Consider the following 25,194-nt stretch of genomic DNA (forward strand, 5'->3'; position numbering starts at 1 on the left):
TGGCCCCTTTTGACTTAGAAATCTTGGTTAAGTTTTTCGTACCAGTTCATATTTTGACAAAGTCTTTTGAGATAAAGCTTTGAAACTTTCAACACTTGTTTACCATCACCATGTCCAGTTGTAGGCAAGAGTACATAACTCCATCAAGTATTTTGGTTGAATTATTGCCCCTTTTTGACTTAGAATTCTTGGTTAAGTTTTTCGTACCAGTCTACATTTTGACAAAGTCTTTTGAGATAAAGCTTTGAAACTTTCAATATTGTTTACCATCACCATGTCCAGTTGTAGGCAAGAGTACATAACTCCATCAAGAATTTTGGCTGAATTATGGCCCCTTCTGACTTAGAAATCTTGGTTAAGTTTTTCGTACCAGTTTATATTTTGTGTAAAGTGTTTGACAAATGGCTTTGGAACTTTTATATCTTGTTCAGTATTATAGTCTCTATCAATAGGCAAGAGTACATAACTCTGTCATCTTTTTTGGCTGAATTATGGCCCTTTTTGAACTTGGAAATTGGTTCTGTTTTGGTATATGTCCATGTTTTGTCAAGACTATAAAATTATTTTGACATATGGCTTTTAAACTTTAAACATTTGTTTATCATTATGATTTCCATCTGTAGGCAAGAGTACATAACTCTGACAACTACTTTGGCTGAATTATGGCCCTTTTTTCGACTTCGAAATTTTTGTCAAAACTATTTGAACTGTGGCTTTGAAACTTTTAACACTAGTATATCAACATGATTTCCATCTGTAGGCAAGTGTACATAACTCTGTCAACTATTTTGACTGAATTATGACCCTTTTTGGACTTGGAAATTAGTTAAATTTTTCATACAAGTCCATATTTTGCCTAACATATAACTTAATAACATATTTGCCATCATGGTCACACATTGCCATTTAGTGCAAGACTAATCGAATTCCACAAATACAGGAACATTTTTTGCTGAATCCATTTTTTTCTTTTGTCTGAAAATCTATGGAAATATTTTGACCCCATTCTTCAATCAATTCTTCGAATAGTCGAGCGCGCTGTCATCCGACAGCTCTTGTTTATACAAGTCCATATTTTCCTAACATATAACTTAACATATTTGCCATCATGGTCACACATTGCCATTTAGTGCAAGACTAATAGAAATCTACAAATACAGAAACATTTTTTGTTTAATCCATTTTTTTCTTTTGTCTGAAAATCTATGGAAATATTTTGACCCCATTCTTCAATCAATTCTTCGATTAGTCGAGCGCGCTGTCATCCGACAGCTCTTGTTAGATGTATTTTGATATAACTTTACCTGGTAAGAATTTTTTTGTGGACTTAGAAATTTTTTTTTTGGAATTTCTTCTTTTTAGCTCGACTATACGAAGTATAAGGAGAGCTATCCTACTTGCCCCGGCGTCGGCGTCTTTCCGCGTCCCCACCTTGGTTAAAGTTTTGGTGCACTTTCTCTTTTTTCAACTTATCTCTGTAATTACTTGACGGATTTGATTCAAACTTGAAATACTTATTCCTCATCATCATCCACATCATCTGACATAAGGGCCATAACTCTGCCACCAATATTTCATGAATTATCCCCCCTTATCACATAGATTTTCAGGTTAAAGTTTTGATGCACTTTCACTCTATCTCTGTTATTACTGAATGGATTTGATTCAAACTTAAAATAGTTGTTCAACATCATCACCCACATCATATGACACAAGGTGCATAACTCTGGCACCATTTTTGCATGAATTATTCCCTCTTTTTACTTAGAATTTCAGGTTAAAGTTTTGGTGCACTTTCACTCTACCTCTGTTATTACTGAATGGATTTGATTCAAACTTAAAATAGTTGTTCAGCATCATCACCCACATCATATGACACAAGATGCTTAACTCTGGCACAATTTTTCATGAATTATTCCCCTTTTTACTTAGAATTTCAGGTTAAAGTTTTATGCACTTTCACTCTATCTCTGATGTTACTAAATGGGTCTGATCCAAACTTAAACAATTGTTCAACATCATTATGTCTCCCCCAGGAGACATATTGTTTTTGCCCGATCCGTCCTTCCGTCCATACGTCACACTTCATTTCCGAGCAATAACTGGAGAACCATTTGACTTAGAACCTTCAAACTTCATAGGGTTGTAGGGCTGCTGGAGTAGACGACCCCTATTGTTTTTGGGGTGACTCCATCAAAGGTCAAGGTCACAGGGGCCTGAACATTTAAAAACCATTTCCGATCAATAACTAGAGAACCACTTGACCCAGAATGTTGAAACTTCATAGGATGATTGGTCATGAAGAGTAGATGACCCCTATTGATTTTGGGGTCACTCCGTCAAAGGTCAAGGTCACAGGGGCCTGAACATTGAAAACCATTTCAGATCAATAACTAGAGAACCACTTGACCCAGAATGTTGAAACTTCATAGGATGATTGGTTATGAAGAGTAATTGACTCCTATTGATTTTGGGGTCACTCCATCAAAGGTCAAGGTCACAGGGGCCTGAACATGGAAAACCATTTCCAATCAATAACTAGAGAACCACTTGACCCAGAATGTTGAAACTTCATAGGATGATTGGTCATAAAGAGTAATTGACCCCTAAAGATTTTGGGGTCACTCCATCAAAGGTCAAGGTCACAAGGGCCTGAACATGGAAAACCATTTCTGATCAAAAACTAGAGAACCACTTGACCCAGAATGTTGAAACTTCATAGGATGATTGTACATGCAAAGTAGATGACCCCTATCTATTTTGGAGTCACTCCATTAAAGGTCAAGGTCACAGGGGCCTGAACATTGAAAACCATTTCCGGTCAATAACTTGAGAACCACTTGACCCAGAATGTTGAAACTTAATAGGATGATTGGTCGTGCAGAGTAGATGACCCCTAACGATTTTGGGGTCACTACGATTTTAGGGTCACTCTGTTAAAGGTCAAGGCCACAGGGGCCTGAACATGGAAAACCATTTCCAATCAATAACTTGAGAACCTCTCGACCCAGAATGTTGAAACTTCATAGGATGATTGTTCATGCAGAGTAAATGACCCCTATTGTTTTTGGGGTCACTCCGTTAAAGGTCAAGGTCACAGGGGCCTGAACATTGAGAACCACATCCGATCAATAACTTGAGAACCACTTGACCCAGAATGTTGAAACTTCATAGGATGATTGAACATGCCATGCAGAGTAGATGACTCCTATTGATTTTGGGGTCAGTCTATTAAAGGTCAAGGTCACAGTGGCCTGTTCATTTAAAATCATTTTTTGGAAATAACTTGAGAACCACTTGACCTACAAAGGTCAAGGTCACAGGGGCCTGAAAATGGAAAACCATTTCCGGTCAATAACTCAAGAATGACTTGACCTAGAATATTGAAACTTCATAGGATGATTGATCATGCAGAGTAGATGACCCCTATTGATTTTGGGGTCACTCCGTCAAAGGGTAAGGTCACAGGGGCCTGAACATGGAAAACCATTTCCGGTCAGTAACTCGAGAACGACTTGACCCAGAATGTTGAAACTTCATAGGATGATTGATCATGCACAGTAGATGACCCCTATTGACTTTGGGATCACTCCATTGAAGGTCAAGGTCACAGGGGCCTGAACATGGAAAACCATTTCAGGTCAGTAACTTGAGAACCACTTGACCCAGAATGTTGAAACTTCATAGGATGATTGGTCATGCAGAGTAGATGACCCCTATCGATTTTGGGGTCACTCTGTTAAAGGTCAAGGTCATAGGGGCCTGAACATCGAAAACCTTTTCCAATCAATAACTTGAGAATGGCTTGACCCAGAATGTTGAAACTTAATAGGATGATTGAACATGCAGAGTAGATGACCCCTATCGATTTTAGGGTCACTCTGTTAAAGGTCAAGGCCACAGGGGCCTGAACATGGAAAACCATTTCCAGTCAATAACTTGAGAACCTCTCGACCCAGAATGTTGAAACTTCATAGGATGATTGTTCATGCAGAGTAAATGACCCCTATTGTTTTTGGGGTCACTCGGTTAAAGGTCAAGGTCACAGGGGCCTGAACATTGAGAGCCACTTCCGATCAATAACTTGAGAACCACTTGACCCAGAATGTTGAAACTTCATAGGATGATTGAACATGCAGAGTAGATGACTCCTATTGATTTTGGGGTCAGTCTATTAAAGGTCAAGGTCACAGTGGCCTGTTCATGTAAAATCTTTTTTTGGAAATAACTTGAGAACCACTTGACCTACAAAGGTCAAGGTCACAGGGGCCTGAAAATGGAAAACCATTTCCGGTCAATAACTCAAGAATGACTTGACCTAGAATATTGAAACTTCATAGGATGATTGATCATGCAGAGTAGATGACCCCTATTGATTTTGGGGTCACTCCGTCAAAGGTCAAGGTCACAGGGGCCTGAACATGGAAAACCATTTCCGGTCAGTAACTCGAGAACGACTTGACCCAGAATGTTGAAACTTCATAGGATGATTGATCATGCACAGTAGATGACCCCTATTGACTTTGGGATCACTCCATTGAAGGTCAAGGTCACAGGGGCCTGAACATGGAAAACCATTTCAGGTCAGTAACTTGAGAACCACTTGACCCAGAATGTTGAAACTTCATAGGATGATTGGTCATGCAGAGTAGATGACCCCTATTGATTTTGGGGTCACTCTGTTAAAGGTCAAGGTCATAGGGGCCTGAACATCGAAAACCTTTTCCAATCAATAACTTGAGAATGGCTTGACCCAGAATGTTGAAACTTAATAGGATGATTGAACATGCAGAGTAGATGACCCCTATCGATTTTGGGGTCACTCCATTAAAGGTCAAGGTCACAGAAGCCTGAACATGGAAAACCATTTCCGATCAATAACTTAAGAACCACTTGACCCAGAATGTTAAACTTCATAGGATGATTGAACATGCAGAGCAGATGACCACTATTGGTTTTTGGGTCAGTCTATTAAAGGTCAAGGTCACAGAGGCCTGGTCATGTAAAATCATTTCTGGAAAGTAACTTGAGAACCACTTGACCTAGAATGTTGAAACTTAATAGAATGATTGGACATGCAGAGTAGATGACCCCTATTTATTTTGGGGTCACTTTATCAAAGGTCAAGGTCACAGGAGCCTGAACTGTGACTTGAGAACCACTAGGCCAAGAGTGTTGAAACTTAGTGGGATGACTGGACATGCCAAGTAGATGATCCCTATCGCAGCCAACCATCAGTGTCTCTTTGACTTTCACTCCTGACCCCTATTGACTTCTTGCCTATAGGACTTTGCATTGGGGGAGACATGCGCTTTTTTACAAAAGCAATTTCTAGTTTATGTTTGCTATGTGTCAAGTTTTTTTTCTATAATTGTAAGTTGAAGCATATTTCCAAGAATTGCTAAATTATGGTGATAAATTAGTAAATCAAAAGAATTATCGAGCGTATATTAGAAGGACATGAAAATAATATTGTAAAATCAGACGACTACAGGCAATGCACATCGTACAGTATCAGAATGCACTTACTGCAGGCACAACACACAGAAAAGTTCAACTCCAAACATTCAACACCTCAAAAGTTAAACTCCAAGATCATTCTCCAAGTAATCAGATCGCCAAGATTTTAAATTTGCTCACCTCCCATGACTGTTTGCTAGGTTTCAAGTTTTTTTTGGTAAAGTTGCTAAATTGTGAGGCTTTATAGATAAATTAAAGGAGAATTGTGATTTGTTCTAGCAAGATTGGCATATAAGTGAGAACTGTTCTAGAAAGGTTCAGAATTCAAAAGCTACACATGTATACCATCTTGGATGTACCTTTGCGTGTCGGTCTTTGGATTACAGTATGTTATAGCGTTTTGAAAACTAAAGAACAAATCTACAGTTGGCAGCAGGCAACAACAAATAATACACATTCTTGACCTTATCAGTACTACTTTCTATGTTCACCAGTCTATTGCACATATAATGTTTGAGTGAATGTTTTCTTGACAAATTGTTATGTATTAAAAAATAAGGCTACTTATTAAGAACAGCCATTTTGTCGACTTCCACAAATAAAAAACACAATTTTCAGATATATAGAATAATGTTTTGACAAATAAGAATCTTATTCTTAACTTAGTCTATAAGCTAGAAGACATACTTTAAAAAGTATTTCTATGTAGCTAAGGTTCAAAGTATCGAGTAGAATAGAAAAATCTAATTATTTTTCAAAATTTAACACGATATCACATAATACACCAACTTTCACAATTCTTGGAGCAAGGGTTGTATAATTTTACACATTTCTGCGAAATCAACTTCTTGTTTAGCCGACCCTAGAAATAAAATGTATTGACGTCACGACTTAAGTAATCGTGACACCAAAACATTAAAAATGTTGCAACCCTACTTCTTTAATTCATGGGTTGTTGTCTTTAAACTCCGCTACCTTGTTAAAAATGTTTGTACAAACGACCGACCCTGCTAAAAAAACAGTTGAAGTCAGTGGGGTCCACCAAGCTAGAAACTAGACCTGTATCTACCCCAAGATCCTGCTGTTTCGACTTCCATGCAGTTTTGAAATAAAAAAAAGAACTATACACATGAAAATCATTGGGAGAAGACGCAAATGCCCCATTGCTATGCTTTGATTCAATTTTGCTTAAATGAAATCAAACAGTTTCATTTATCGGGGACACATATGTAGGCCAACATCGAGAAACATGAGACAAATATATAAGTTAACCAGACGTGCACATGCAGCACGACCATTTGCTTAACCTTTAACGTGTAGCTTTCTGTGTTACAGTGTTTGTTTGTTTTGGGTTTAACGCCGTTTTTCAACAGTATTTCAGTCGTGTAACGGCGGGCAGTTAACCTAACCAGTGTTCCTGGATTCTGTACCAGTACAAACCTGTTCTCTGCAAGTAACTGCCAACTTCCCCACATGAATCAGAGGTGGAGGACTAATGATTTCAGACACAATGTCATTTATCAAATAGTCACAGAGAACATATGCCCCTCCCAAGGATCGAACTCGCGACCCCGCGATCCGTAGACCGATGCTCTACCTACTGAGCTAAGCGGGCGGGTCTACAGTGGAATATTATAGTAATTAATATACTACAGTTATAATTATTTATAAAAAGGAAATCTTAAACAAATATTTTGACTCAATTTTACATAAATCGTACAAAGATATTAAAACAATAAAATAAAATGTTAAATAATAAATAATATGAATCGATCATTATAAAAGCTGTACAAAAATAAGGATAAAATAAGAATAAAGGGAAGTAATTCAGTAATGAAATAAAGCAGTTTATCATTTAGCTTACTCCTACACAGTGATCTCCCTTGTCACTCGAATCAGGACAGGTAGAAAATAATTGCATGCAGATCTATATCCTATACAACTAGAAAAAAATGATTCAGATCATATGCTGTTTTATTACTGATGAGTGCATTAAGGCTAAACTAGAGAAATCTTTATTAAACCTGAGTTATTAGATTGGGGTAGATGTCGGTTGGGTGGGTGGGCGGCGGCGGCAGCGGCGTCAAACTGGTGTTTCCGGTCAATAACTTTTGTTTCGGTAAAGGTATTTGAATAAAACTTGGTCTGTATGTAGCTTATATCAAGACAAAGGCTGGGATTGATTTTGGGGTTTCTGGGGTCAAGGTCAAGGTCACTGTTACTTAAAATAGAAAAAGGGTTTCCAGTCAATAACTTTTGTTTCGGTAAAGATATTTGAATAAAACTTGGTATGTATGTAGCTTATATCAAGACGAAGGCTGGGATTGATTTTGGGGTTTCTGGGGTCAAGGTCAAGGTCACTGTTACTTAAAATAGAAAAAGGGTTTCCGGTCAATAACTTAACTTAGGAATGAGCTATCATGATGAAACTTGGTGTATAGAAAACTTATATAAAGTTGTAGCTTGGGATTGATTTAAGGGTTTCTGGGATCAAGGTCAAGGTCATTGTTACTAAAAATAGGGTTAGGTTAGGGTTAGGGTTAGCATATCTTCTACATGCATGGAGGGATTTTGATGAAAGTTGGCACAATTGTTCACCATCATGAGACGGAGTGTCATGCACAAGAACCAGATCCCTAGGTCTAAGGTCAAGGTCACACTTAGAGGTCAAAGGATACAAGAATGAAAAATTTGTCTGGAGCATATCTTCTTCATGCATAGAGGGATTTTGATGTAACTTGGCACAATTATACACCATCATCAGACGAATTGTCTTGCGCAGTTCCCTTCTTTAGAATTACTTCCCTTTGTTGTAACTATAAATAGCTTATATTGTAACTTTTTCATTACTAGACATAGGGAAAAATCGAGACCACTTTTCTGTAGTACAACATGCATGTTACATCCAATTTTGAGGTGTATTTTGACCAGTCTCTACCTGGTAAGGATTTCTGTGTGGACTTACAATTTTTTTTTTTTTGTATTTTTTTTTGTATTTTTTTTTTTTTTTTTTTTTAAGATTAACTTCCCTTAGTTGTTACTATCAATAACTTATATTGTAACTTTTTTATAATTGACCGTAGGGAAAAACCAAGACCACTTTTCTGTGGTACAACATAGTTGTTACTTTCTAATTTTAGGTGTATTTTAAGGTATCTCTACCTGGTAAGGAGTTTTTTTGTGGACTTAGAAAAACAAAAGAATTACAATGATTACTAAACAACCACAAAATTAAAATTACATCTGCAAATACAGGTGCTAGAGTAAAGAAATTTGCTGTGACTGGCGTATATTGTGACATTCTGGCACTCTTGTTTATTCTTATGAAAAGTGTTGAAAACCTTTTTTCGTGGCATTGCCGCGTTTCTTGTAATGAAATTTGATTAAAATGTTAACCTTGATGATCTATAGGTCAAGTTCAAATCTGGATCAGGTAGGGTCAAAAACTAGGTCACTAGGTCAAATCAAAGGAAAAGCCTGTTGACACTAGAGGCCACATTTATGACTGTATCTTCATTAAACTTGGTCAGAATGTTAAACTTGATCTTTAGGACAAGTTGGAATCTGGGTTATGTTGGGTCAAAAACTAGGTCACTGGGTCAAATCAATGGAAAAGCTACATGTAGTTAACACTTTAGAGGCCACATTTATGACCATATCTTAATGAAACTTGGTCAGAATGTTAATCTAGATGATCTTTAGGTCAAGTTTAAATCTGGGTCAGGTGGGGTCAAAAACTAGGTCACTAACTAGGTCACTAGGTCAGATCAAGGGAAAAGCTTGTTATATGTTTTGAACTATTTTTCACAGCATATTTTCATGCGCTTCGGTCACGTCTGGGGTTTTTCTGAAGTGTTTTAAAGGAATACACCTTCGCTTTTCAACTTAGCCATGCTCGATGGATCAACAGACTTAAAAACATAATTTTAATGCGAAATGACGCATTCTTTAACCTTATTGTATGTATGAAAATATCAACCGACTGTAGAACAATGTTCAGAAAACAGTTTATAATCAATAAGAGTATCTGTCGATTAGCCCGAAAAAATGGGCAAAAACCTTACAGCGGATTAATCTGTCTTTCAGTGAAAATGGTTAGTCTGATATTTTTGCAAGCTCTGGTATACGGTAATTATAGGTCTCAACCACTTAGTGGTTTCAACCTAAAAAACAAATTATTTAGAAAAACTCACCTTCTCCTGAAATGCAGCCATCTTTGTTGTTTAGGTAAGGTTCAGTGCGTTTCCCTACCTTGACATTCATCACTTAAGTTAAATCCCTGATCAGCCATGATCATACAGTTTCTTGGTATTTTGTCAAAAAATCCAAAACAAAAGTTATCTGAAACTTAACCTAAATAAGCAGGAGATACATCAAATTACCAAAAGGTTTGGGGAACAAGCCACTAGAATTTTCAGTGTATTGTGATGTTTATAGTAGCTCAAAGATTGGCTCTGTAGAAATAAGTCTTTTGGTGCCTCTATAAAAAGTTCTGTACAATCAATAATGGAATGTAAATCTGGCAGATCCCAGAACTGTTCAGGCTTAGAACTAATCAATGCCGCTTCCATCTGGAATATAGACAAGGGAACGCAAAACTAAGAAGGATGCACGCAGCTAGGCAAAAATACGTAAGGGCACAATGAATCAGAAATATTGAAATGTTTTGCTAAGTCCTTGTTAAAAAGACCAAGTCTTAATTTCATAAGCATCATCATGAATTTGCTTTTCGATGTTAGTTTATGCCCAGGTCCTAAACAAGTCTTTTGTCTAAGTTGCATACTTTTTTCACAACAGAAACTACTCAAATCCAACGCCTGTTGACCAATGGCAATATAGCAGAATGTAACTTATCAGATATACTCCTGCTTCCCAGACCAGTGTAAAAATTTACATCATTGTTAGTTTTCAATATTTTGTCTGTGAAGTTCTTTCTGAATTTTTTATTTTCACATTTAAGAATTTAAATTTCTGCTTGCAGTTTTGCGATTTTGTTGCTTTGTTCGTAAATGTAACTGAAAAGTCCAATAAACATAGCCAAAAGCATAAATATCCTGGAACTTCAGAAGGGTTTCTATCTCATGATGTGTTGATTCTGTTTCAATTCTTGCGTTTTCCATGTCAGGGTTCATTGAATCAGCTTCAAAATCCAAACATTTTTGTTTTGCGTTAGTAGATTCTTAAGCAAGTTGACAATTCCTTTTCTGCATGGCTTAATTGTTGCTTCAAAAAGAGCCATCCATTTAATAAGCATGCCCCTGTATACCCCAAATTCTCAGTTGGATTTTGCAGTATTGGTTTACCTTCAATAAAATGCTTGGAAAAGACGCGACTGTCCTTTGAAGGCTACCACAGCTTGCTTACCTCTTTCCTTCCGACCAGTTGTTTCCATTTCTGTCTCAACTCTGGCTTTCTTATCTTTGTTGCAAAAGGGAGCACCCTGAAATGATACAATTTTACCTCATTTAATTATGTCTCCCACCACACAGTGGTGTGGGAGACATATTGATTTACTCCTGTATGTGTGTGTCTGTCACAAATCTTGTCCGCACTCTAAGTCAAACATTTCTCATCCGATCTTCACCAAACTTGAACAAAATGTGTTTGCCAGTAAGTCCTGGCCAAGTTCGATAACTAGCCAAATCGGCCCAGGCACTTTGGAATTATTGCCCTTGAAACTTGTTTTAAGCTCACCTGAGTATTGCTCAGGTGAGTTTTTGTGATTGCTCGATGTCCGGCATCTGTCTGTCGTCTGAACGTCTGTTGTCTGTCTGTCTGTCAACATTTAGCTTGTGTATGCGATAGAGGCTGTATTTTTCAACTGATCTTCATGAAATTTTGTCAGAATGATTACCTTGATGAAATCTAGGCCAAGTTCGAAAATGGGTCATCTGGGTTCAAAAATAGGTCACTAGGTCAAATCAAAGAAAAACCTTGTGTATGCGATAGAGGCTGTATTTTTCAATTGATCTTCATGAATTTTGGTCAGAATGGTCACCTTGATCAAATCTAGGCAAATACCCATCTGGGGTCAAAAACTAGGTCACTAGGTCAAACCAAAGAAAAACCTTGTGTATGCAATAGAGGCTGTATTTTTCAACTTCCCGTCATGAATTTTGTCAGAATGATTACCTTGATGAAATCTAGGCCAAGTTCAAAAGTGGGTCATCTGGGGTGAAAAAGTAGGTCACTATGTCAAATCAAAGAAAAACCTTGTGTATGCGATAGAAGTTGTAGTTTTGTATGCGATAGAAGTTGTAGTTTTCAATTGATCTTCATGAATTTTGGTCAGAATGATTGCTTTGATGCAATCTAGGTCAAGTTTGAATATGGGTCATCTTGGGTCAAAAACCAGGTCACTAGGTCATATAAAAAAAAAAAAAAGCTTGTGTATGCAAATCTTCATGAAATTTGATCAGAATGATTCTCTGGAGCAAATCTAGGTCAGGTTTGAATGTGGGGTCATCTGGTGTCAAAAACTGGGTCACCTGGTGTAATTAAAGAAAAACCTTGTGTACAAAATAGGGGCTGCATTTTACACTGGATATTCATAAAATTTGGTCAGAATGAAAGCCTTGATGAAATCTAGGTCAAGGTCGAATTCGGGTCATCTGGGGTCAAAAACTTAGTCACTAGTTCAAATCAAAGAAAAACCTTGTGTATGCAATAGAGGCTGTATTTTTCAATTGATCTTCATGAATTTTGGTCAGAATGATTGCTTTGATGAAATCTAGGTCAAGTTTGAAAATGGGTCAACTGGGATCAAAAACTAGGTCACTAGGTCAAATCAAGGAAAAACCTTGTGTATTTAATAGGGGCTGCATTTTACACTGGATTTTCGTAAAATTTAGTCAGAATGGTTGCCTTGATGAAATCTAGGTCAAGTTTGAATATGGGTAATCTTGGGTCAAAACTAGGTCACTAGGTCAAATCAAAGAAAAACCTTGTGTATGCAATAGGGGCTGTATTTTTCAATTGATCTTCATGAAATTTGGTCAGAATGATAGCCTTGATGAAATCTAGGTCAAGTTCAAATATGGATCATATGGGGTCAAAAACTAGGTCACTCGGTCAGACCTAAGAAAATACTTGTTTATATGAAGATTTTTGCTCCAATTTTAATGAAATTGGTCAGAATATTTGTTTCCATGAAATCACTAGGTCAAACATGTTTACACTGTTATAGTATGTTTCTCAGGTGAGCGACCTAGTGCCATCTTGGCCCTCTTGTTTGATAATCAAAGCACTGAAAGTCTGATAAGGCAGTTGAGGTTTATGCATGGTTGACTCATATACTATTACTATTCAGATGATTAGGCGGTTGTGGGAGACATGCACTTTTCTCAAAAGCAGCTCTACTTTTATATGTTATACCAGAGACAACTAATAAGAATATACATGCAAAACCATGTTTACTGTACTTTACTTGTATTTATAGTGTATACCCTCAAGGGTAAGTATATAGATAATAACTGTCTAAAGAAAATTTTCATGGAACCTGTACTCACATGTCAGCGCTATTTGTTCAAGTTGCATACTATGACACTATATATTAAAAATAAGGCAATGATTTATTTCTGTTGATGAAAGATTAATAGGCATATGAAACACAAGATACATACCCTTAGATACTTCCTAAAAATGAACACTTCCAGTTTACCCCCCACTCCAAAATCTTGTACAGCATAAAGCAGATTGGCTGTCAAATATTGTAAACTTTAGTGCAATATATGTATTTCATATTAATTAGATGGTCTTCATTTGATCAAGGGAGCCCAACATGGTTTATACAAAAGAATAGCAAAAACACTTGTCTGAATTGAATTTCAATATTGCAAACAATAACGGCATTGTAAAGCATTAAGGTGCATTGAAACAGGGACAGAAACGTCCCATATTAATAAGATTTCAGTCTCAAGTATTCAACATTGTCAAAGAAAAAATGTGAAAAATACACTCCATAGAGATCGTGCTTGCTCAGTTGCACAGTATATTTAACCTTTCTTTCTATTCAAGCAATATCTTACCAAAATGGTGGCTCACATGACTCACACAGCTGAGATTTCCGTTTATTCAACCCAAATTACCCTTGAGAACAATAATTATTTATTGTTGACAGCACAAGTGAATGACATTTTGGATATGTTTACTCAAAGTCCAGTCGCGCAACTCTGTTTGGACTTTATTTAGGGCATGCGCAGTACCGCCACTGTAAACACGTGTATAAGTACTTTAAACTTGTTGAAATGGCTGCCATTTTGATAACGTCATAACTCTGCTCAGTTGCAGATGTGGAAAGAGATGTGAAAAAATTTGACTATAGGCATTATTATACAGTTTGGTGTAGGTGGCTGTGTGGAACACAAATTTTCACGCTTTTAACTTGAATATTACTTTTTAGCTCTAATATTTGGAGAATAGGGATGCTATTCTACTCGCCCCGGCATTGGCCTCATCATGAGCTTTCTTGGTTAAAGCTTTTTGGCAACCTTTGTTTTTAGCTCACCTGTCACATAGTGACGAGGTGAGTTTTTGTGATCACCCTTCGTCCGTCGTCAGTCTGTCCGTGCGTCAACAATTTCGTGTCTGCACGATAATGGTTTCGTTTATAATTTTATTTTAACCAAACTTGCATACAACTTGTATCACCATAAGATCTCGGTTCCTTTCTTGAACTGGCCAGATCCCATTATGGGATCCAGAGTTATGGCCCCTGAAAGGGCCAAAATTAGTTATTTTGACATTGTCTGCACAAAAGCAGCTTTATTTATGATTTGATTTTTAGCTCATCTGATTTTTTGAAAAAAAATGATGAGTTATTGTCATCACTTGAGCGGTTGTCGGCGTCGGCGTCGGCGTCGGCGTTGCCTGGTTAAGTTTTATGTTTAGGTCAGCTTTTCTCCTAAACTATCAAAGCTATTGCTTTGAAACTTGGAATACTTGTTCACCATCATAAGCTGACCCTGTATAGCAAGAAACATAACTCCATCTTGCTTTTTGCAAGATTTATGGCCCCTTTTGTACTTAGAAAATATCAGATTTCTTGGTTAAGTTTTATGTTTAGGTCAACTTTTCTCCTAAACTATCAAAGCTATTGCTTTGAAACTTGGAATACTTGTTCACCATCATAAGCAGACCCTGTACGTCAAGAATCATAACTCCATCTTGCTTTTTGCAAGATTTATTGCCCCTTTTGGACTTAGAAAATCAGTTTTCTTGATTAAGTTTTATGTTTAGGTCAGCTTTTATCCTAAACTATCAAAGCTATTGCTTTAAAACTTGCAACACTTGTTTACCATCATAAGTTGACCCTGTATAGCAAGAAACATAACTCCGTCCTGCTTTTTGCAAGATTTATGGCCCCTTTTTGACTTAGAAAATATCAGATTTCTTGGTTAAGTTTTATGTTTAGGTCAACTTTTTCTCTTAAACTATCAAAGCTATTGCTTTGAAACTTGCAACACTTGTTCACCATCATAAGCTGACCCTGTACAGCAAGCAACATAACTCCATCCTGCTTTTTGCAATAATTATTGCCCCTTTTGGACTTAGAAAATCATTTTCTTGGTTGAGTATTATGTTTAAGTCAACTTTTCTCATAAACTATTAAAGCTATTGCTTTAAAACTTGCAACAGTTTTTCACCATCATAAGTGGACACTATACATCAAGAAACATAACTCTATCCTGCTTTTTGCAAGAATGATGGCCCTTTTTAGACTTAGAAAATCATGGGTAGGACAATATTTCTATTACACAAAAAAAATCAGATGAGCGTCAGCACCCGCAAGGCGGTGCTCTTGTTACCAAACTGGCACACAACTTGTATCACCATAAGATCTTGGTTCCTTTCTTGAACTGGCCAGATTCCTTTATGGGTTCCAGAGTTATGGCCCCTGAAAAGGCCAGAATTAGCTATTTTGACCTTGTCTGCACAATAGCAGCTTTATTTATGATTTGAATTTAATCAAACTTGCACACAACTTGTGTCTTCATAAGATCTCGCTTCCTTTCTTGAACTGGCCAGATCCCTTAATTGGTTCCAAAGTTATGGCCCCTGAAAGGGCCAAAATTTGCTATTTTGGCCTTGTCTGCACAATAGCAGCTTCATTTATGATTTGATTTTAACCAAACTTGCACACAACTTGTATCTTCACAAGATCTTGATTCCTTATTTGAACTGGCCAGATTCCTTCATGGGTTCCAGAGTTATGGCCCCTTAAAGGTCCAGAATTGGCTATTTTGGCTTTTGCAGCCATATAGAGACTTCATTTATGGTTTTATTTGATACAAACTTCCAAAATATCTTCAACAACAATAAATCTTGGATTCCATGACAAATCAGATCCAGTCGTAGGTTCCAGAGTTATTTTGATTACCTCCCCTGATTGTAATCAAAATGGATTTATATCAGTAAGTACTTATAGGACTTATTTGAAATTTCATTATTGTCATTAGTTGGACTGAGCCAAACAGGGTAGATAACTATGGACTGATTTTATGTCAAATTACATCCCTTTATTTCAAATTAAAATGGGTATATCTCCGTAACTAATGAAGATACTGATCTGAAATTTCATTTATGTCAACAGATTTATTTGGCAGATCCTTCTTTTGTTCACTTACAATAATTTTTTTTAATTACTTCCCTTTTACATTACTATAAATAGCTTATTTTTAGTAACTTTTTTATTATTGGCTGTAGGGAAAAACCGAGACCACTTTCCTGTGGTACAACATGGATGGTACCTCCAATTTTTAGGCATATTTTGACATATCTGTACCTTGTAAGAATTTTTTTTTTCTTTTTGGTTAAATTTCTTCCCTTTGTTGTTCCTGTCCTTTGGACTTAGATATTTTTTCAGAGGACCTTCTTGTCCTCAAGTGCAATGATAACAGGTGAGCGATATAGGACCATCATGGCCCTCTTGTTCTTTGTTACTATAGCTTATATGTTACTGTAACTTCATATTAACATTGTTCAGCATGCAAACAAAGTATGTGCAGGGACTGGGCCCATTATACACAAGGTCAAGGTCACCAAGGTGTAATACTTAGGTTATTTTTAAGGTTAAAGTTTTTCGGCAACCTTTGTTTTTCTGTCATATCTTTGTTATTATTGCTTATATCTTACTATATCTTCACATAAACATTGTCCAGCATACAAACAAAGTATGTGCAGGTGCTGGTCCAATTATACTTAAGGTCAAGGTCACCAAGGTGTTATACTTAGGTTATAAGCTCACCTGAGCACGAAGTGCTCAAGAGTGAGCTTTTGTGGTCAGTGATTGTCCGGCATTGTCTGTCCGGCGTCTGTCCATACTTCCCAGCCTAAACCACCAGTCCAATTTTGATGAAACTTCACAGGAATGTTCCTTACATGATCCTCATTAAATTAGTCAAAGAAATGAATTTCATATGGAAGTCTGGTTGCCATGTATATAGGGAAAAACTTTGAAAATCTTCTTGTCCAAAACCACAGGGCCTAGGGCTTTGATATTTGGTATGTAGCATCATCTAGTGGTCCTCTACCAAGACTGTTCAAATTATTTCCCTAGGGTTAAATATGGCCCCGCCCCAGGGGTCACATAGTTTATATAGACTTACATAGGGAAAAACTTTGAAAATCTTCTTGTCCAAAACCACAGGGCCTAGGGCTTTGATATTTTGTATGTGACATCATATAGTAGTCTTCTAGTAAGATGGTTCAAATTATCCCCCTAGGGTCAAATATGGCCTGCCCGGGGGGGTCACATTGTTTACATAGACTTATTTAGGGAAAAAATTTGAAAATCTTCTTGTCCAAAACCTCAGGGCCTGGTGCTTTGATATTTGGTATGTAGCATCATTTAATAGTTGTCTACCAAGTTTGTTCAAATTATCCCACTAGGGTCAAATATGGCCCCGCCCTGGGGGTCACATGGTTAATATAGACTTATATAGGGAAAAACTTTGAAAATCTTCTTGTCTTAAATCAAAGGGCCTAGGGCATTGATATTTTGTATGTAGCATCATGTAGCGGTCCTCTACCAATATTCTTCAAAATATCCCCCTAGGGTCAAATATGGCCCCGCCCAGGCCCGGGTCACATGGTTTATATAGACTTGAATAGGAAAAACTTAAAAAATCTTCTTGTCTGAAACTGGAAGGCCCAGGCTTTTGATATTTGGTATGTTGCATTGCCTAGTGGTCCTCTACCAAGATCCCCTTAGTTGAAATGAGGCCCCACCCACGGGGTCCCAAGTTTTACATAGACTTATATAGGAACATTTTTTCTAAAAATCTTCTTGTCTTAATGTTCAATGCCTAGGCCTTTGATATTTGGTATTTGTCATTGCATAGTTGATCTCTAACAAGATTGTTCGAATTATGCCCTTGGAGTGAAATGAGGCCCGCCCTGGGGGTCACTTGTTATATGTATAATTCATAAGTTATTTAGGAAAAAAGTACTTAAAAATTATCATATTTCCTAGACTGTTTAATTATAATTACCTGATGATCCCAAGTAATTAGGGGTCACTTGACCTTGACTTACTGACTTACTTTCTTATTTTTAGCTCACCAGAGCCAAAGGCTCAGGGTGAGCTATTCTGATCACTGACTGTCCGGCGTCCGTCATCCGTCAGTAAACTTTTACTTTAAACAACATCTCCTCATAAACCGCTTTGCCAATTTCATCCAAACTTCACAGGAATGTTCCTTGGGTGAAACTCTACAAAAATTGTTTAAAGAATTGAATTCCATGCAGAACTCTGGTTGCCATGGCAACCAAAAGAAAAAACTTTAAAAATCTTCTTCTCAAAAACCAGAAGCCTAGAGCTTAGATATTTGGTGTGAAGCATTGCCTAGTGGACTTCTACCAAATTTGTTCAAATCATGACCCCTGGGTCAAAATTGACCCCACCCCTGGCGTCACTAGATTCTTTATAGGAAAATCTTTAAAAATCTTCTTCTCAAAAACCAGAAGCCCTAGAGCTTAGATATTTGACATGTACCATTGCCTAGTGGACCTCTACTAAAGTTGTTCAAATCATGACCCGGGGGTCATAATTGACCCTCCCCAGGGATCACTTGATTTTACATAGATTTTTATAGGCAAATTTTCAATTTTTTAAAAGAAATAAACCAGAGGGCCTAGAGCTTAGATATTTGACATGTAGCATTACCTAGTGGACCGCTACAAAAAATTTTCAAATCATGACCCCTGGGGTCAAAATTGACCCCGCCCCTGGGGTCACTTGATTTTACATAGGAAAATCTTCAAAAAATTTCTTAAAATAAACCAGAAGGCCTAGAGCTAAGATATTTCACATGTAGCATTGCCTAGTGGACCTCTACAAAATTTGTTCAAATAATGACCCCCAGGATCAAATTGACCCCGCCCCATTGGGGTTACTTGATTGTACATAGAAAAATCTTCAGAATTTTCTAAAAATAAACCAGAAGGCCTAGAGCTTAGATATTTGCATGTAGCATTACCTAGTGGACCTCTACAAAATTTGTTCAATCCTGACCAGCCCCAGGGGTTAACTTGCCCTTCTGTAAATTTGCCACCTTTTTCCACTGAAAAATCATTGGAAAACAGTGGAGTATTGGAACAAGCCTCTTTGAGTGGAAACTGATGGAAAACATTGAAAAAATAGAGGATGGAAAGGCCAGTCAAAATTTTCCACCATTTTCCATCAAATGCCAGTATCATTAGAGTATTGGAACATTTTTCACTATTTGCCATTAAAGTTTTCACTGTTTGCCACTGTCACATATTAATGTAAAAACTGCCATCATTTTCCATTGAATGCCACTATCAGTGGAGTATTGAAATATATTTCACAATTTGCCACTAAAATTTTCCACTATTTGCCACCATAATTGTTGTGGGAATCAGTGTAAAATATGCCACTGTTTTTCTCTAAATGCCACTGTTTGCCATGGATATTTCTCCACCATTCTCCACTAACCAGCATGAAGAATGCCACTGTTTTCCACCATTTGCCATCAAGTCTATGAGGTGGATACCATCACTGCATGTGTTTGAAACATGATATGAAATCAATAATGAAAGAAAGGAATATAATCATTAGAGCAGCTTATGTAATTTTTCCTTTTTAAACTGTCAATTAATTCACATCATTTTCATGATATTATTGAAGCACTTAATTCAACTTTGCTCATTAGACTTAAAAAATCTTGAAGTGAATATGCTTAGATGAAAGAAAATTGTTTTGTATTAAAGGTAGAAGTTTACTAGAACTGTTAATTAAAAAGATGTTACAAGAACATTCCTTACAATAAACACTGTTCAGTGAGTTTATGCTGGATTAAAGTACCTGCGGACATACTTACAAAAGTTTACACATCAATAGGGTTTCTCTGTGAGCACCATTCATTCTGCAGTGTGTAAATCACTGAAGCCTGAAAATGTCTCAGGCCTCATAATTTTATCCATGTGTGTTTTGGCATATGTCAGGTACTGCATATACACACATGATACTTTATCTGAAAAGTAATTATGATAAAAGAATTAAAATTATTTTAAGTTTATTATTGATTTAGTTTGTGTATAAACTGACAAGAGATGAATCACTGATGAGTAAATGTCATTTGAAAAGATTGAGTCAGCATTTAATTTACTCAAGTTTATTCTGAAGCTTCCATTCAGGAATAAAACATGTTTAAATAGAAAATAAGTAAATAGATGTACTTACCTAGTGTCCATTTAAAAGTTATTTTAGCAACATAAAATGTTTAAATTCCAGCTGCATGTGTAAAGGAATATCTCCAACAAAGAAGTTCCTGTTTACTTTTAAAACTTTTGATATTCTTGAGCAGCTTTCTATTTTGCTATCTTATATCTGCTAAAGAGAGAATGTTGCATTTGTCTATTTTTAAATATTTAAAAGGCCTTTGAAATAAAACAGGACTGTTGGGATTACTTTGTGTGTATATCTTTATTTTTTTATTTATAACACAGCAGCATTCCAAAGTTAACCCTTTATCTCTGCAGTGTGTTTACACTGTATTTTTATACAATGTACAGGTGTCAAGGTCATGCTGTGAGAGAACAGCCCCTATAATAAATAGTGCCAGTCAACAAATAGATTCTCAGTAACTTGAGTTAAAGATACAATGATGAAACAATATTATCTATCTATAAGTTTGATGTTTATTTCAATTGAGGCTTGTTACACAGTAGAAACAGCAAGTTTTAACAATAAACTACATGCTTAAGAGTGACTCAAAAAATAGTTCATCTTCATTATAATTATAAGCAAAAATTATGATTATGATTAAAATAATTATGTTTTACAAGAGGAACAATGTGACACGTCTTTACTTAAATCTTTGTTGTTTTTTTACTTAAATCTAATGTTTCAGCTCTATCACTACACAAATGATATCAGCACAGAAATTTCCAGTCTCAGAATGAGAGAAAAATTCTAAATATTTTCCACTGATTTACACTCATAAAAATGGCTAAGTTCAATTTTCCACTGATTTCCACTACATTTCTGTGGCATTTGGTGGAACTTGTGTTGTCATTTGGTGGCAAAAAGTGGCAATGTAAAGCAAAGGCAACAATTTTCCATCAAATATTGTCCATCATATTTTCCATCAGATGCCACTGAATGCCATACAAATGATGGAAATTGGTGGCATATTTACAGAAGGGAGATTGTACATAAGTAATCTTCATAAATTTGCTAAAAATAAACCAGAAGGCCTATTTCTTAGATATTTGATATGTAACATTGCCTAGTAGACTTCTACAAACTTTATTCAGATCATGACCCCCGGGGTAAAATTAGCCCTGCCCCAGGGGTCACTTGATTTTACATAGGAAAATCTTCAAAAATTTTCTAAAAATAAACCAGAAGGCCTGGAGCTTAGATATTTCACATGTAGCATTGCCTAGTGGACCTCTACAAAAAAATTTCAAATCATGATCCCCGGGGTCAAATTAACCCCGCCCCATAGGGTTACTTGATTGTACATAGAAAAATCTTCAAAATTTGCTAAAAATAAACCAGAAGGCCTATTTCTTAGATATTTGATATGTAACATTGCCTAGTAGACTTCTACAAACTTTATTCAGATCATGACCCCCGGTGTAAAATTAGCCCCACCCCAGGGGTCACTTGATTTTACATAGGAAAATCTTCAAAAATTTTCTAAAAATAAACCAGAAGGGTTGGAGCTTAGATATTTCTAGTCTTGCCTAGTGGACCTCTACAAAAAATTTTCAAATCATTATCCCCGGGGTCAAATTGACCCCACCCCATAGGGTTACTTGATTGTACATAGAAAAATCTTCAAAATTTTCTAAAAATAAACCAGAAGGCCTAGAGCTGTACAAAATTTGTTCAAATCATGACCTCCAGGGTCAAAATTGACCCTGCCCCAGGGGTCACTTGATTTTACATAGGAAAATCTTCAAAAAATTTCTAAAAATAAACCAGACGGCCTAGAGCTTAGATATTTGATATGTAGCATTGCCCCCCCCCCCCCGGGGTCACTTGATTTTACATAGGAAAATTTTCTAAAAATAAACCAGAAGGCCTAGAGGCATACAGACACTAAAAAGAAAAATGGCGCGAAAAAAAAATGGTAGTCGCATAATGGCAGATACAAATAGTCCTCAGTTGTTTTGCTCTGTAGAGCTATTTTCCTTATTTTCTTCGCAATTGTTTTGCTAAAATCACATGACAGATCTATGCTTGACATGTAGGTAGCATTTTCATAATGAAATAACAACATTACAAAAATTTTCATGGAAACGTAGATCATACACCACCAGTATAGTTTTGGGTCTCATTTTTTAGCTGATTTTGCTGTTTGTGTGTTTGACTGTTTTTGCCCTGTCCGTCCGTCCATCCGTCTGTCCCACTTCATTTCCGAGCAATAACTGGAGAACCATTTGACCTAGAACCTTCAAACTTTATAGGGTTGTAGGGCTGCTGGAGTAGACGACCCCTATTGATTTTGGGGTCACTCCGTCAAAGGTCAAGGTCACAGGGGCCTGAACATTGAAAACCATTTCCGATCAATAACTTGAGAACCACTTAACCCAGAATGTTGAAACTTCATAGGATGATTGGTCATGAAGAGTAGATGACCCCTATTGATTTTGGGGTCACTCCGTCAAAGGTCAAGGTCACAGGGGCCTGAATATTGAAAACCATTTCCGAGCAATAACAAGAGAACCACTTGACCCAGAATGTTGAAACTTCATAGGATGATTGGTCATGAAAAGTAGATGACCCCTAATGATTTTGGGGTCACTCCGTCAAAGGTCAAGGTCACAGGGACCTGAACATTGAAAACCATTTCTGATCAATAACTAGAGAACCACTTGACCCAGAATGTTGAAACTTCATAGGATGATTGATCATGAAGAGTAGATGACCCCTATTGATTTTAGGGTCACTCCATCAAAGGTCAAGGTCACAGGAGCCTGAACATGGAAAACCATTTCCGATCAATAACTGGAGAACCACTTGACCCAGAATGTTGAAACTTAATAGGATGATTGGTCATGCAGAGTAGATGACCCCTAACGATTTTGGGGTCACTCTGTGAAAGGTCAAGGCCACAGAGGCCTGAACATTGAAAACCATTTCCGGTCAGTAACTTGAGAACCACTTGACCCAGAATGATGAAACTTCATAGGATGATTGGTCATGCAGAGTAGATGACCCCTAACGATTTTGGGGTCACTATTAAAGGTCAAGGCCACAGGGGCCTGAACATGGAAAACCATTTCCAATCAATAACTTGAGAACCTCTCAACCCAGGATGTTGAAACTTCATAGGATGATTGTTCATACAGAGTAAATGACCCCTATTGTTTTGGGGTCACTCCGTTAAAGGTCAAGGTCACAGGGGCCTGAACATTGATAACCAGTTCCGATCAATAACTTGAGAACCACTTGACCCAGAATGTTGAAACTTCATAGGATGATTGAACATGCAGAGTAGATGACCGCTATTGATTTTGGAGTCAGTCAATTAAAAGTCAAGGTCACAGTGGCCTGTTCATGTAAAATCATTTTTTGGAAATAACTTGAGAACCACTTGACCTACAATGTTGAAACTTAATAGGATGATTGGACATTCAGAGTAGATGACCCCTATTTTTTTTTAGGTCACTTGATCAAAGGTCAAGGTCACAGGAGCCTGAACAGTGACTTGAGAACCACTAGGCCCAGAGTGTTGAAATTTTGCGGGATGACTGGACATGCCAAGTAAATGATCCCTATTGCAGCCAACCATCAGTGTCTCTTTGACTTTCGCTCCTGACCCCTCTTGACTTCTTGCCTATAGGACTTTGCATTTGGGGAGACATGCGCTTTTTTACAAAAGCATTTTCTAGTTTTTCTTGCATCAAACATGACCCCCACTTTTCTTTTGATTTTTAGTTAGTACTGACAATATTCTTCAAGAAAATGTAGGTTACAGAAATTTAAAATGGGTCCTGATGTGTGCTTCGGTCATTGGAATTAGGTCAATTTTATATAGAATAAAGAACAACAACTATTTAGTGTGTTATAACCTAGATCTTAGATATTTTACATGTAAAAATCTTGACCCCCACCCCCCAGGGTCAAATTGACCCAGCCCCAGGGGTCACTTGATTGTACATAGGGAAATCTTCATAAATTTGCTAAAAATAAACCAGAAGGCCTAGATTTTAAATATTTGATATGTAACATTGCCTAGTAGACTTCTACAAACTTTGTTCAGATCATGACCCCCAGGGGTTACTTGATTGTACATCGGAAAATCTTCCAAAAAATTTCTAAAAATCATCAGTTTGACATTTGAAACATGTAGCTCATATTTCTCAGGTGAGCGATCCAGAGTCATCATGACCCTCTTGTTTCAGATACAGCCTTGAAATTTGGATGACATGTACAGTTTTGCACAAAGATCTTTACACTGACTTTCAGTGACCATGAATATGACCTACTGACATATTTTCTTGTTAGCTCATCTGAGCCAAAGGCTCAGGGTGAGCTATTGTGATCGCTGACCGTCTGGCATCCGTCCACACTTTCCTTTAAACAGCATCTTCTCCTAAACCACCAAGCCAGTTTTGATGATTTTAAAAATTGTTAAAAGAATTGAGTTCCACACACAGCTGTGGTTGCCATGGCAACCGAAAGGAAAAACTTAGAAAATCTTCATGTCCAAAACCATAAGGCCTAGGGCTTTGATATTTAGTATGTAGCATCATCTAGTGGGCCACTACCAAGATTGTTCAAATTATCCCCTAGGATATAATATGGCCCCACCCTGAGGGTCACATTGTTTCTATAGACTTATATAAGGAAAAACTTTGAAAATCTTCTTGTCAAAAACAAAATGGCCTAGGGCTTTGATATTTGGTATGTAGCATCATATAGTAGGCCTCTACATAGATTGTTCAAATGATCCCCCTAGGATGAAATATTGCCCCGCCCAGGGGGGTCACATGGTTTTTATAGACTTCTATAGGAAAAAACTTTAAAAAATCTTCTTGTCTGAAACCACAAGACCTAGACTTTTGATATTTAGTATGTAGCATTGCCTTTTAGTTCTCTACCAAGATTGTTCAAATTATTACCCTGAGGTGAAAAGAGGCCCTGCCACGGGGGTCCCTAGTTTTACATAGACATATATAGGAAAGTTTTTTAAAAGTCTTCTTGTCTGAAATTGCAAGGCATAGGCTTTTGATATTTGGTATGTGGCATTGCCT

General features: G+C 37.0%; 1 protein-coding gene across 9 annotated transcripts in view; it reads left to right on the plus strand.

Moving 5' to 3' along the window:
- Positions 1 to 25,194, plus strand: part of LOC123529310 (ELKS/Rab6-interacting/CAST family member 1-like) — a 423,378-nt gene that overhangs the window by 199,893 nt on the left and 198,291 nt on the right. The window lies entirely within an intron of this gene.

This window comes from Mercenaria mercenaria, chromosome 13 (assembly GCF_021730395.1).
Source record: "Mercenaria mercenaria strain notata chromosome 13, MADL_Memer_1, whole genome shotgun sequence".
NCBI classification, from domain to species: domain Eukaryota; kingdom Metazoa; phylum Mollusca; class Bivalvia; order Venerida; family Veneridae; genus Mercenaria; species Mercenaria mercenaria.